At 49.9% G+C, this 12,627-nt stretch overlaps 1 protein-coding gene across 4 annotated transcripts in view; it reads left to right on the forward strand.

The window, feature by feature from the left end:
- Positions 1-12,627, forward strand: part of NAV1 (neuron navigator 1) — a 257,134-nt gene that overhangs the window by 79,000 nt on the left and 165,507 nt on the right. The window lies entirely within an intron of this gene.

Genomic DNA, 12,627 nt, shown 5'->3' on the forward strand with positions numbered 1-12,627 from the left:
CAGAGCCATTTGGCTAGCTGCCTGACGACGGCTTCCCCTCCCAGGGCCACTTTTCACAGGCCGCTCCCACACGTGTCACCTTTCCTGTGGCACCCTATTGTCACAGCATTTCACCCGAGGTATGTGGTACTGGTCATGGAACCTCAGGAGCCAGAATGTGAGACCTACCAAGAAGACCCCTGAAACTCGAATACAGGGATATTCTGTAGGAGCCGACACACTGCTTGCCCCCAGGTGCATCCCCACTCTGGCCTCTGGCACACAGCGGGTGCTCAGCAGGTGTCTCTGAATGAACGGCTGGGTGAGTGCCTGTGTGCCATAGGTCAGGAATTACACTGGTCAGAATTTAAACTCTTGGCAGCATTTGGGTGTGTGTGTTGAGTTTCTTGCAACATTTAAGAAATCCCTAGAGGATGACTGTGGTGCGCACGAGAGAGATATGCAAGACTCCACCCTGCCAGGCTCCGGCTCTGCCTATCCTTTGGTTGCCCCAGGAGGAGAATGAACTTGCTTTTGACAAACCTGAGATTGCCCAGAGAGTTTGTCTTAGCTCCGTCTCGGTGTTTTGCTCTGGTGGGCAAAGCTGGGGCCGCCTGCCCTGATGTCATTGGACACACCATTTCTGCCTTTGTCCCCTGTAGGAAGGTGGTTGGCTGTTCCTCTTGGCTGGGGGCTGGCCCTTTTGAGGCTTCTGCCGGCCTGGGCCCCAACTGTGGTCTTGGGACCATTGTGACCCTGAAAACAGGGCTGCAACATGCACTCTATGGCAAGACTTGTAGGGGTTTATGGGGGTAAAGACTGGGCATCTAGAAAGTAAGCCATTGCCTCCTGCAACAAGTACACACTCAGAGGAGCCAGGCCATGGCAGGGGACAAAGGAAACCAATTTCACTGGCACTGAAAAACCATCAGAATTAGAATGTGGTAACCAGGAAACTATGTGGAGCTCTATTTTTACATTTGCAGTTTTGTTAGTGTAATGGCTTCCTTATGTGTATGCCACATTGTTGGAGGCTAATGATCTCCACCTAACCAGGCACTCGATCCTAATTAATATCTGATGAGTTGGTGAGAGGACTTTTACTTTTAGCGTCTGCTACAGACTGGCTTCAGGAGTTCCCCAGGCTTGTCAGCCAGAAGACCATCCTCACCAGCTAGATCTGAACGTGCTGATAGATCCCAGGTTGGGTTCCTCTGTGGGGTGGGGTGCCAGTGAGCCTCCGGAGGTGACAAGAAACCCTTGCCTCATCCAAGGCTCCTTGAGTAGAGGGACAAGGTTCACTGCACTGCCTCTGCTCTGGCACTAGCTGGCCATCATGGTGACCCATCTTGGCCAAGGATACACCAAGCTCTTGGAAGGGTTGGATGGAGGGAAAGATTTGGGGTCTGCCTGTGCTCTGTAGGGTAGTCTGTACTCAAGTCTCTTTCTTGAAGAAAAAAGAGATTGAGAAGAGAGACAATAGAAGGCTTCCTTTTTATGCCCTGCTCCCCTTGAACTTCACTTAGAGCATGTGGTGACTCATTCATTCATTTCTCCTTTTATTCAATCAACAAACCATCAGTGAGTGTCTGTCTTGTGCCCAACACTGTGCTCAACCTGAAGGCAAAAGATGAATAAGGGGCATCTGGCTGGTTCAGTAGGTAGAGCATGTGAATCTTGGTCTTGGGATCATGAGTTCAAGCCCCACATTGGGCATGGAGCCTATTTTCCTTAATAAATAAAAAACTAAAAATGGCATATACGTGTATATATATATATATATATATATATATACACACACACACACACACACATATATATATATAAAGATGAATAAGACTTTGACCTGTTTTCAAGGAGTTCATGGTCTAGGGATTCATTCTAGTGGGCCTGACCCACAGAATCTGTTGGCATCCCCAGTGACCCAGTGACCTGCCTTTGTAGGAGTTGATAGGACAGCCCAGTCAGTTCTGCCCTGATGAGGCCCTGAAGCATGAGGACACTGGGGTTATGCCACCCCCCCCCCCACCATTTGTAGGATACTTGGGTGCCTTGCAGAATAGAGTACCATATCCTATATCGGGTCATTCACAGAACCCAGCACAGTTATTTCACAGTTATCGATCATGTGATTCCTGTATTGACTTGCAGATGACAAGGGGCAGGTCTGCTTTCTCTTGTAGCCCAGATATCCTGCCTTCTTATTTATGAACTCATATTGTTCCCCATGACGTAGCACAGGGCCTGCTGATCGGTGTTGGTGAAATGGTGAATTGAGTGAGTGAGGAAGGAATCCAAAGTCAGTGGTCGTGGAATTGTTTACCCTCTACGGGCCTATTTCTTGTGGGCTGAGGAGGAGCGAGCAGCCTTTCTCTGCTCTCTTCCCAATATGGTCCTGTCTAGGATCCAGGCATGGCGGGGACAGAAGCCTTGAGGGGAGCAGGAAGAGTAAGACCTTTCTTAGCCTTGTACTACTTTCTTACTTACTCTTCCTGGGAATAGAATCCAAACGAGGTGGAATAAGCTCTGGAGAACAGGAAGAGACTTTCCCATGATGACTTGGTACCCAACAGCGGTATTGGGGTTGGCCTCCCTATGGCCTAGCCCGTGGACGTGGGTGTGTGCGCCCTAACCCGCTCCTGGTTCGCCTGGCTGTGCTGGTCAGGGCCATCTGCTAACACTCAGCACAAAAGTACTGCATAGGCCACCATCAGATCTTAATTTGGAAAGCCAAGGGAAGCCAGTGCTGACATTTCTGTGTGCCCACACGTGTGAGGCAGTGTGCAGGAGGACCAGGAAAGGTTGCCCCAAGGTTGACACAGATTCCTTAATTACTTCCACTTTGTGGCACATTTGAATGAGCACTAAGTGGACACATAATGAAGGGATCTTCTCTCATCATAGCATGTGTCATTGGGGAACAAGCCAGAGCCTCCTCCCAGCCTTGCTTCTCACACAAGCGTCGATATATATAGAGTAGGAGGGGCAGCATGAGGAGGGCCTCATGCTGGGGTTGTTTTGCTTTTCTGCTTCTTTCCTCTCCCTTGTTGAGCTGACTCCATCTTTAAGCCATAATTAAGTTTATCATGTTTTCATGTGGATTTGGGAATGGAGAGAGAGTCCCCTTCTGAGAAAACTTGCAAACCTGGTGTGCCCTCCACCACGGCAGGGGAGAGAGGTCTGGTCACTGTACTCTGGGAGAGAAATTTGTTCTGGGTGCAGGCCCCCTAGGCTCTTCTGGGAGCTTCAGGCCAAATCCAAGTACCCCAGGCTACAAATGACTTGGAATCAAAGAACACAGGAAGTCAGAGCTCCAATGAACTTTATATATCACCCAGATATGGCCTCATTTTCAGTGGAGAGAGATGAAGTTCAGAAGGAAACAGACTTGTTCAAGACTGCCTGGTTAGTTAGCAGGTGAATGAAGTGAGGACCCCTGACTTCCAATGTCCTGAACACTAAAATGACCAAATGGTAACAATGCCTACCATTTATTGAGCACCCGCTATGTGTAGAGCACACGGAAAGTCCTTAATAAGCACCTTACTCAGCCCTTTGTAGGTGGTACTATTGTTCTGTGTTATAGATGTGGAAATTCCACCCCAGAGAGGTTACATGAAATAACTCATCTGAGGACGCAGAGCCAGGGGCCTGTGCCAGGATTTGAATCCAGGCCTGTCAAAAAGCCATGCTCTCCCAGTGTTACTCCCTTGCCTTCCTGCTCCCAGCCTACTCTCCGTGTCAGTTGCGCACTGTTCAAGTTCGACTCATTCTCCCTTAACCTCTGCCAAATGGTGGGGAAGGAAATGGGGTCGGCGAGCCATAGTCCTACTGACATACCCTCAGTGTGAGCAAGCCCCAGGATGTCACTGGCTTCTCTTTCATCCCAAACCTGTGTCATTTCATGCTGTGTTCACACCGCCATGTTCCCTGCCCTCTGGGGACTTGTGGACTAAGCTAAGCCTGATGTCCCAGCCATCCGTGGAGAGAGGACGTGCAGACAATTGACTAGAAAACACAGACCAAGTTCAGGGGCAGATGGTGTTAGCTATGTTGTCAGGACTCGGGCGGCTCCGTGCTGCTGTAGGCCAGAGGAGGCTCGGGAGTTCGAGGGTCTCTGGAGACCCTGCTTGGATAAACAGGGCAGCCTTCTGGGACTGAATAGATTTCTAGGAGCTGGGAAGGGAGGTAATAATAATACCGGGTAGCAGTGGCTAACACTTGCTATGGTTTTCTCTGAATCAGGCACTGCCAATAAGCACGTTCAATCCTTCTTTTTATTTTTTTAGTTTATTTATTTATTTATTTATTTATTTTTAATGTTTTATTTATTTCTGGGAAAGAGAGAGAGACAGTGTGAGCAGGGGAGGGTCAGAGAGAGAAGACACAGAATCTGAAGCAGGCTCCAGGCTCTGAGCTAGCTGTCAGCACAGAGCCCGATGCGGGGCTCGAACCCACAAACCGTGAGATCATGACCTGAGCCGAAGTCGGACGCTTAACTGTCTGAGCCACCCAGGCACCTCTAAGTTTATTTATTTTGAGAAAGAGAGAGGGAGAGAGAGAATTCCAAGCAGGCTCTGCATTGTCAGTGCAGAGCCTGATGCGGGGCTCAAATTCACAAACCATGAGATTATGACTGAGACGAAATCAAGAGTTGGGTGCTTCACGGACTGAGCCACCCAGGTGCCCCAGCACCTTCAATCTGTCTAAAAACTGTATGAGACCTGGCATGACTTCCTAGCTTTGTATCACTGCTTTACCACTTGCTAGCCGTGCAGCTTTGGGTAAGTTACTTAATTTCTCTGTGCTTCCATGATGATGATAGTACCTTCTTCTTCGGGTTTCATGAGGACTGAATACACCAGTGTAAGCACAGTGCTTAGAAGAGCACCCAGCACACAGTAACTGCTTCATGCACGTTCGGTAGTGTTTGTTACTGAGCGGAGTGTTGTTATTAACATGCCCACTTTACAGATGAGGAAAGGCTATGTGACATGCCCAGGGTGGTCGGACCGGGATTGGAACCCAGGGAGCTAGATTTCAGAGGGCATGCTCTTAGCCATGACCTTGCTGGAGGAGAACATGTCCCAAGTCCTGAGGTGCCCAGGGAGGCCGAGAGAGGCCATAGGATGGCCAGCAGGGCAGAGCCTGGCTGTGGGAGAGACCTCTGAAGGAAGAGGCCAGAGAAGTGAGGTCATCTGAGGTGCCCTGCTGGAGGGGTTTGAAATAGAAACTAGAGGGATCTGGATTCTATTTCTTAGGAAGAGGAAGGGGGAGGGAGGAGGCTGAATGACTCCTTAAGACAGCGTTTCGCTGGGAACGGGATTAAGCTCCAAGCAGTGAATCTGACCCAGTGGGAGCAATTTTAATGGAGTGTCAAAAATAGTGGAGGCTGGGCAGCCTGGACTCCACCCCCACCACTGCTACCTCCCAGTGGGAGGTAGAGTAGAGTGGGAGACTGCTCCCATTCTAGAAGGTATATGAGTGGTTCTACATGACCTGAATACTCAAAAAACAATACATGGGGTTGACAAGGCCTGGCTTCCCAGCTCCCTGTTCCACTCAAGAAAACCCAGGCCTTTGTGCCACCCAACTCCAGAGGAAATTCATATCCATTCACCAAATTTTTATTAAGCACTAACGATGTGCCAGGCACTGCTCTAGACACTGGGGGTCCATCCATAGACAAAACAGGCAAAGACCTCTGCCCTGTGAAGCTTATGTAGCAGTCTCGAATGGTGCACCGTACAGCCTGGGCAGCTGTATATGAACTGCATGATGGCCCTGGAGAAGCCACAACTCTGGAATATGTCTCCCATCCATCCCAAAGACATCCCAGAGAAGCCAGGCCAGATCTCTGGCATCATGACACCCCCTGAGAATACAAACAGCAACAGTCTGTGAGCCACCCTGCTTCACCCCAAATCTTCAGTGCGGGAAAAGTCAAATAGAAGAGGAAGGGGGTAAACTTTCCTCCATGGTTCTCCTAGAGAATTACCTCTATACCCCCATTCCTGTCTGACCTAGACTCAGCTTCCTCCTGGCAGGTTTCTGGAGATTCAACTCTCCCGACTGAGATGAACTGCTCTAGTCCTTCCTGGGACTTCCTGGCCATTTGTTAGCTCTCCATGTGCTTGTGGGCCACAGGGAGGTCCTGAGGATAAGGATACTTACTGGGAGGAAGTCGGCCTGGTGACAAGAATCTCTCCAGGTCCAACTACCCCATAAGGACTTGAGAGTGTTATCCAAGTTGCTGTGGAGCTGCTAGAAATTTCAGTTCTGGGAGGAGGAAGGAACCTGAACTATTTGCTAAACTTTCACCACAGCCCTTCTTTGAACCAATGGATAGAAACTTCCATGACCAATCTAGAGGGACCCCACTTCAGTGTTGCCCTAAAGACTTAGCTTGCCCGGTCTTTGTCCCACCCCTTTAGGCAAAGGCTGGCCAATCTTATAACTTCCCAGAAACAGGGTCTCCCCGGGAAGGCCCAGGGCTTTAGTCCCTCCCTCTGGCACCACTGAATGGACAGAAAGGGAACACAGCGTTCCGCCCTCTCCCTCCTCTCCCCACCCCTACTCCTCCCCATCCCCTTGATAAGAGGATTAGGGTCCCCTACTGAGAGACTTCCCCCCCACAATAAGGCTGCCCAGCAGGCTTACACGGAAGGAGCTCTGGGGAGAGGCAGTTGAAGAGAGTGAGGCGACACAGACACAATAACGGGAAGATTAAGTGCTGAGAATTACCCCCAGTCATAATATTCCTCGTCCTGAGTCCTTTAAGAGGCGGAAGGAATCAAAAACCCGCCTTCCTGTGTGTGGTTCCCGGGTTGTGGGAGTCCTGTGCTTCAGAGAGAGCAGAAGATAATTAAAGGGTCAGGGCAGAGGGAAGGTCAGCAAGTATGGGGTCATCCAAGTCCTTTGGGGGGAGAGGGACAGGACAGAGAAAGGGTTAGTCTCAGCCTTCCCTTCTCTCAAGAAAACTCATTCCACGTCCACAGAGGGCTAGAGAAGGAAATAAGTGTGGTGAGAATGATCGAGGTCACATAGGTAAGAACTTCCGAGCTGGAGGAGAGCTCAGCCCCATTAGAGGCAAGGGGAGAGCACCCCTCGTGTTCGCATAAAGACTGGCACAGGGGTAGGAGCTTGACCCAAGGAGCTCAGGGCATCCTTCCTGCTTGAGTATCAGGGTTTCCATGGAGGCAGCAAGAAGCACAGTGGTGGTTAAGCTCCTTGTGATGAAATCAGGCTGTGTGAAAGGCACAGTTTTCATCATGCCTTGAAACTCCCACCCATCACACCAATGAATATTCTTAACGTTTGCAGAGCCATTTTTATATGCTAAGTAATTGCCAGTGATTATTCTATTAAAATTCAATGAAATATGAATCCGTGGCATTCCTTGGTTAAATTTAATGTCTCGTTTAAAAACCTAACAAAAACTCTGATAAAGCACAGAGGTGTCAACTGAGAGCACGTAAAGGAGCGTCTGTCTTTCCAAGGTAGTGAGAACATTTTCCAGTTGGTTCCGGGTCAGGTGGGTCAAGGTTTCTCCCTACTCTTACAGTTGTTTTTTTTAACTTTGTGACATCAAGGACCTCTTTCAGAACCTGGTTAGCATTATGATATGTCCAGACAAATGGACATATTCACAACACAAAACTTATTTGATGGTTGGTTTTATGGACCTTCTGAATCTGGTTTGAACACAGATTAAGATGTTCTGACCTTTGATAGTGATATCATCCTAGCGTTGGCCAGACAACCTCGGGTTTGAATCTTAAGTGTTTCCTCATCAGTTTTTTGGGTTTCCTTGGCCCACAGTGAGGTAATAGGATTAATTACAAATGGATCAATTCTGCTCTAACGCAGAATGTTGAGTAAATGATCTTTGAGGTTCCACTTAGCGTTGTGATTCAACGACCTTAAAACAATCTACAGTGCACGGGCAGGTCAGATTTGATTCTAGGTTTGCCCACATAACAGGATACACACCCACAGGCAATTCGTGTGTCTCCAGCCAACACATGGGCACAGCTGCGCGCACACAATCTACCCCTCTCTTCGCCTGCCTGGCGTTCCCCCTCACAGTCCTGCAGTTGCCATGACAACTGATCTGGTCGAAGGGCAATGTACCTGGGTCTTGCAGAGCTCATCTGGAGCCTAATGTGCAATGAACAACCCAACGGATGTGTACGGGACAGTTGCCATGGCAACATACAAGCCAAACACATGTGGGAAGCATCTAAGACTTCTTATCCTGGTCTCTTTATTAGCTCGAGGAGCACAGGGATATAATTTTACATGAATGCAATTTTAGGGGTACTTGGGTGGCTCAGTCAGTTAAGCCTCCGACTTCAGCTCAGGTCATGATCTCACATGTCATGAGTTCGAGCCCTGCATCCGGCTCTGTGCTGACAGCTAGTTCAGAGCCTGGAGCCTGCTTCAGATTTCATGTCTCCCTCTCTCTCTGCCCCACCTCTCTCTCCCCTCTCCTCTCTCTCTCTCTCAAAAATAAATAAACATTAAAAAAAATTAAATGAATTAAATGAGTGCAGTTGCACAGCACTCTAGCTTGGGTGTTTTCCTTCCGCCTTTCCCTGCTATCAGGCCATAAGCAAGGGGAATAGAGATTCTCCACCTGTGCTTCCACCTAATTTCTTACATGACCAGTGAGATCACATTTCATTACATGGGAATGTAAACATTCTCTTAAGTCCACACAGCAAGTCAAGAAGAGAATCGGGACCCCCACGACTTCAGAATAAGGAAGTTCCACAGAGGTCCTGGACTTTTGGGTACTGCCAAGTCCACTAGAAGTGACCAGGACCTCAGGATGTAGGTCATGAGGGTGAACTCTCAAGGGACTGGTGGTGCTGTAGATCACCACGGGCCTGATCCTTTGTCCTTGTCCCCACTCCCAGGATTCTGTGGGCCAGTTTTCATGTGGCTGTACTCCTAGACTCCTATGCAGACCTCAGGTACAGGGGGCGTCAAGGTTACAGGGAGCAGGGGTGGGATTAGGCCTGGAGTAGATGGCAAGTGGGAGAGCATGAGAGGGCAAGGTTACCAGGCAGCAGAGCCAGTGTGGAGTCTGCATTGGCCTCCATACCACCAGGTTTCAGCCTTGGAGAGCCCTGTCCTACAGCCGGGCTCACTTCAGGCTCAGGTCTTGTTTCCTTGTATGATAAGAGGTGACTTCCCAAGGCCTGCTCTCTACCCCTCCCACTAAACAGGACAGGCAAGCTGATCCCTGCTGCGTCCCCGTCCTGTTGGCACAGAGGCTTGCGGGAGAGGCATCCAGGCTGCTGTGAACACGGAGGCATGTGGGTTATAGTTTAGAATCTCTCAGCATTTCTACCGCCCTAGGAGCTCTCTTTCCCTGAGACAGGCCATAAGGTAGACTAAGGCCTGTGATCCCTGGCTCCACTCCCAGCCTTTGGCTTGTTGAGCCTCATTGTCTCCAACAGGCAGGCAAAGAGCAAGTCTCTTCTCAGCTCACACTCCTGACCTTGTGGCCCAGAAGAAAAATCTCCAATCCTTGGGCTCAGAGAGCTTCCTGGGACCAGAGAGGGTGAGCCAGGGCCTTGCAGAATCCATAGAAATGGCACAACTCCTGGGGTGCCTGGGTGGCTCAGTCGGTTAAGCGTCCAACTTCGGCTCAGGTCATGATCTCACAGTTCATGGGTTCAAGCCCCACGTCGGGCTCTGTGCTGACAGCTCGGAGCCTGGGGCCTGCTTTGGATTCTGTGTCTCCCTCTCTCTGTCCCTCCCCCACTCACGCTCTATGTCTCAGTTTCAGAAATAAACATGGAAGGAAGGAAGGAAGGAAGGAAGGAAGGAAGGAAGGAAGGAATGGCATAACTACCAATGCCCTGGCAAAGCTAGTGCCTGGGCTGGGAGGAAGCTACTGGATCAATCTGGGAAGGCTTCCTGGATGAGGCCCTTGTAGGTGTGAGTAAGCTGGTACATCCAGGTTGGACCACCACCTGGATGGGTGGGACCACGTCTATTGGTCCCTTTTCTTCTGCAGATGACAGTGAAGGGTGGAGCTCAGATTCCAGCTGGGACTGTCACATGTGTCAGGAAGCCTAAGCTCTGGGAACACCTGGTTTACTCTTGCTTCTGTCTCCCAGACGTATAGCAAAACTCTCCCCATGCCTCCAAGTAGAACAGAGATAGAGATATCAGGAAGGAGAGGGTCTCAGTTGTGATATGTCCCAAGGCCATTCCACTGAAGAACTGGGGCTTCCCTTGAAGGGGCAAAGAGAGGGTCTGCTGGCCTCCCTGTGGCCCAGGGCTGCAGAGAAGGAAGAAAAGATGTTGCTGGGCCATCATCCCAGGGCCTGGTTCCCATTCCAGCACACCAGCTGCAGTGTCTCTCGCCACGGGGTATTGAGAGGTCACCGCTGTTTACAATCCCCCACACATCTGTTCTGAGTCACGCATTCATTCACTTAATCAGTCGTCATTTACTAGCTATTTCTGAGAGCCCACTATGTGCAAAGAGCTGTGCTGGGTTTTGAAAAAAAATTCATCATCAGTAGACCAACCAAAGATGGATCCTTGGGAAACGCAAATGAGTGCATAAAAAATGTTGGCTCTGGATGTTAGGAAATTCTTAAAGGGGCTGAAGGGAACTATGTGGAGAGAGTCAGAGAAGTCATCCTAGAGGGCCCGTTTGGCCTCAGGAAGGGCCAGGGGGAACAGAAGACTCCAGTCCTTTCTCTAAAACCAGCTCCTCCTGGGGCGCCTGGGTGGCTTAGTCGGTTGAGCGTCCGACTTTCGCTTAGGTCACAATCTCGCGTTTTGTGGGTTCGAGCCCCGCGTCGAGCTCTGTGCTGACTGCCAGCTCAGAGCCTGGAGCCTGTTTCAGTCTGTGACTCCCTCTCTCTCTGACCCTCCCCTGCTCACGCTTTCTCCCTGTCTCTCTCCTAGAAATAAATAAAACATTTAAAAAAAATAATAAAAAAATAAAACCAGCTCCTCCTAAAGTCTTCCCTATCATGATTGATGGGAAAGTCCAGTCTTAGGATTGTCTGGGCCAAAATCCTTGGGATATATTCAATTCTTATCAATCCCACACACCCACTCCTGGTCTATCAGCAAATTCTAACGGCTTCAAAATATAATCAGAGTCCGATCACCTGCCACCATCATCAAAGTCGCCACCCGCTTCCAAGCCACTGTCCTTTCTCACCTCGGTTATTGCGACTGCTTCTTGCCCGTGAGCCCAGCACAGCAGCCAAAGTGACCCTTTCGAGGGGGAAGCCAGGTCATGTCACTCCTCTGCTCCAAACCTGCCAGTGGCTCTCATCCTACTCAGAGTAAAATGCCACATCCTAATAATGACCTAGAGGGCCCTCCACACACTGGCTTCCAGTTACATCTCAGACCTCAGTACCTGTCACTGCCCTCTCCTTCCTTTCCAGCCACAGCAATCTCCCTGCAGTTGTTCTGATGGGCCAGGTGCACTCCCCACAGGGCATTTGCTTGGGCTGTTCCCTCTGCCTGGAAATTTCTTCCCCTAGATATCCATAGAAATTGCTCCTTCTCTTCCTTCTGATTTTCACTCAGATGTCCCCTTCTTACTAAGGCCTTCTTTGGCCACCATATCGAAAATTCAGCCCCTGCCCCTGGATATTTTATATTCCCCTTCATGCTTTGTTTTACTCCTAAGAACTTCGCAGTAGCTAACATTTCTGTCTAATCTATTGTCTGTGTCTCCCGTTAGAATCGGGGTTCCATGAGGGCAGGCATTTGTGTCTGTGAGCAATGAGGAGCTGGTTCTCTGGATGCAGACAAGACTGTGCTGAGCATCAGCTATTCTAGCAGCCCCCAGCCTGGCCTTGTGCACATCTGGAGCGTCTAGGAAGTCCCTACTGATGGGTGGAATAGCGTAGGGGGATGACATGGCAGAGAAAAAGGGCAGAAGGAGGTGGGGAGCAATGCTGGAGGGCTTTCCACAGAGACATCGGCATTGGAATCTGCTAGGGAAGTGATGAAAACAACCTCATCCTAAGGATCTGAGCAGGGCAGACTTAAAGAGGGTGCTTGTCACTCAGTTGGCCTGGCCCCAGGTGGGTGGGCTAAGCTTGCAGAACCATGTGACTAGGTGCCTAGCCTTTGCTCTTCAGATCATGACTATGAGCTCAGATATCAGGAAAAGTCTTCCCTCTTCCCTGCTCTGACTCAGCCCTTGGGGAAGCCACGTGTAGACTCACCTGCCCACTATCCCTTCCCTCAGATCCCCTCTTCTCCCAAGGTCACCTTTCAAGGTCAACAGGGTAGAGGCAGCCTAAGCTCTCTTTCTACCTTCTTCTCTCCTCTCTCCCCATCCAATGGGTAGTAGACCCCCCACAGACAACCTGGATTGCATGTGTTTCCCGGCACATGGTGTGAGAATGTAAAATCACACAGCAAGCCTTTCCTTGGCTGTCTGCCTATATCTTCATTCCCCAGATTGCTTTAAGTTCTTGGTCAACACATGTGGTCAAATCACTCATCCCACCCCATCACAGAAACTGCTATTGCCTTTGGAGATAGAGGAGTGGGATGACGAGTGGTTCTGGGGAGCTGGTAACTGGGGACTTTCAGGATTCCAAACCAGGTTCTTTCCCCACCTCCTCTTTGGAGACTGGGCAGGATCCA

The sequence above is a fragment of the Hyaena hyaena genome, unplaced genomic scaffold (genome assembly GCF_003009895.1).
Source record: "Hyaena hyaena isolate Hyena2069 unplaced genomic scaffold, ASM300989v1 scaffold_28, whole genome shotgun sequence".
Lineage (NCBI taxonomy): Eukaryota > Metazoa > Chordata > Mammalia > Carnivora > Hyaenidae > Hyaena > Hyaena hyaena.